This window comes from Balaenoptera borealis (genome assembly GCF_965194805.1).
Source record: "Balaenoptera borealis genome assembly, chromosome: 11".
In the NCBI taxonomy this organism is placed as follows: domain Eukaryota; kingdom Metazoa; phylum Chordata; class Mammalia; order Artiodactyla; family Balaenopteridae; genus Balaenoptera; species Balaenoptera borealis.
Window position 1 is genome coordinate 4,462,622 of NC_138868.1, and position 2,393 is coordinate 4,465,014.

The window sequence follows — 2,393 nt, forward strand, 5'->3', positions numbered from 1 at the left end:
GAAGCACTCTTTCAAGGGCCTTGTGAGTTTAAGGCTTTTCATCTTCACAGCAACCCTGCGAGGTGGGTCCTGTTACCTCCCCATTTTACAGACGAGGAAACTGAGGCTCAGGGCCATGCAGCCCGTACAAGGTAGATCTGGGCATGCACCCCAGGGCTGACATGCTCTGAAGCCAGGGCTCCGTCCTGGGCCGTATCGCCCCTACCCCAAAAGAAGAAAACGGCAGGCCCCCTCGTTGGTGCCTCCGCAGAGGCGAGGAAGCACGCCCACCCGGAAGGGACCCCAACGCCAGCTGCTCCTTCAGGAAGGGCTGCAGCCTGCAGGTGCCGGCAGCTCACGCTCCTTTGGCCTGGGATGTTTTCTCCTTTTTTGGGGCTACCCTGTCCAGGCTGAACTCTAGGACATTTTTTTGAGCAACCAGCTACAAATATTTTCCTAACAAAGTCTCTCTGGGATGAGAAACGGAAAACTTTTGTGTTGTAACCATCAACTCATGACGTTTTAACCATGGGTCAAAGCCGGCTTGAGTGGAGGGCAGTGGTGGAGGGGTGAAGGCTCCACGCGGGGCAGCGGTGTGAGGCAACCACAGCAAACCACACGGGGCACCGCCAAGAGCCCAGTAGCCCGGCCCAGGCCTTGCCAACACACACTGCCCACTGCCCGCTGCCCACTGCCATGCTGCAGACTTCTCAGCAGAGCCGGAGAGGCGGCCCATTCCCGACCCTGTGGCAGAAGAAGCCACATTCAGTAGAGCTGGCATCCACACGCAGGGCCCCCCAACTCGGGAGGTCTCCCGCCACCCCCGCGCCAACTTCCTTCCTCTACTTCGAGCTCTTCCTGGCGGGATGGCCCACGGGATGAAGGTACAGGGCCTGCCCTTTCCGGTGCCCTGACTCGGCACCGCCTCTGTGCTGGGACTGGAGAGACCCAATAAGATACACAGACGTGGGCACAACTGGGTTAGCGAAGATCCTTTCAGCTGCTAGCGACGGAAACCCAAGGCAGACTTTCCTCAGCTAGAAAAGGGGATTTATTAGTCCGGGACACTGAGAAGAATGGGCTGGGGATCAGGTGTGGCTGGATCCAGGTGCTCGATGTGATCAGGTTATTCCCCCACACCCAGTTTTGGCGCTGCTTCTGTGTTGGCCTCCTTCTCTCCTGCAGACGGGCTTCCTCTAGACGGCAGGAGGGGCGGCTGTGGGTCATCCCTGGTGGAAGAAGAACCAACACTTTTCTTTTAGCATCTGTCTGTGGACCCCAGGGTAGATCCCTGATGGGCCCTGTTTGGATTCTGGCCCATCCCTGAACCTGGTCCTCCTGTGGCTGTTAGGGTGTGTTCTCTGATCCAGCCGAGGACCCAGAGCCTCCCTGTGGCGAGGGGATCGGGGCTTGTTACCACAGAGGCAGGGAGATTAGCACCCTCAGGAGGCAAAAGAGCTGCCGCTGTACCCCTCAGCAACCATGAAACGATGCTTCAAATGCAGACACCTTGTGACCTTGTAGCCACGTTCACATTTCCCACCAGCCAGGGCCCTCAAGGGCAGCGGGAACTGCGGCTCTACACGAGGCAGTGCCCTCTGCGCTGACACGAATCATCACCAGACCGTGTGTGGCACTTAAAGACACAATGCACCCGGGTCCCCACTCCTTCCTCTCCCTGAAAAATTCAGTCCTACAGCCACTTCACGGGAGCGAGCGAGGAAGGCGTCCACGGAAGGGGGAGGAGGAGGGGCCGTGGTGCAGAGTGGGTGTCGGGCCTGGGCAGGGGTGGGGCGTCCCCACGAGAGGGGGCACAGAGAGGGCCGCCAGGCGGGGGGCGGGGCCCAGCACTGGCAAACGCAGGGTGGTCAAGCGTGTGGGCCTGGTGGGGAGGACAGGCTCCATCAAGAAGCTGGATAAATGGCATCTGCGGGGGGAGCTCCAGAGGGAGACTGAGGCCAAAAACCCAGACACCTGAACACCAGTGGCTCTGAGGGCCCCGGGGATGGGAATGACGACGGGGGCGGGAGGGCGCAGTAGGTGACAGGGAAGGAGCCAGACCGATGCCCGGAGGCCCCGTGCAGGCCCGGCCTCTTCTCCAGCGGCGGCTCTAGGCAAAGCGCCATCCTCAGCGCTGTCCTTCCTTCGAGCCGGACCCTGTGTTTTCCTCTCCAGTTCACAGTGCTACACCTGCCAACTTGAAACTTTCGTTCCAGTTGGTAGAAAATCAAGCAGAACAGGTACGTTTTCTCCCCCTTGTCGTTTGGCCCAGGACAAGAGCTGCCCCGCGTGGCCAGCGCCCACCTCCCCCCCAAGGCCCCGAGTGTCCTGCGCTCACCGGTTCTCAACCACTTCGGAAAGTGACGCTTTGAGCAAAGAGGGGAAGAACGACCATCGGAGACACATAACACACA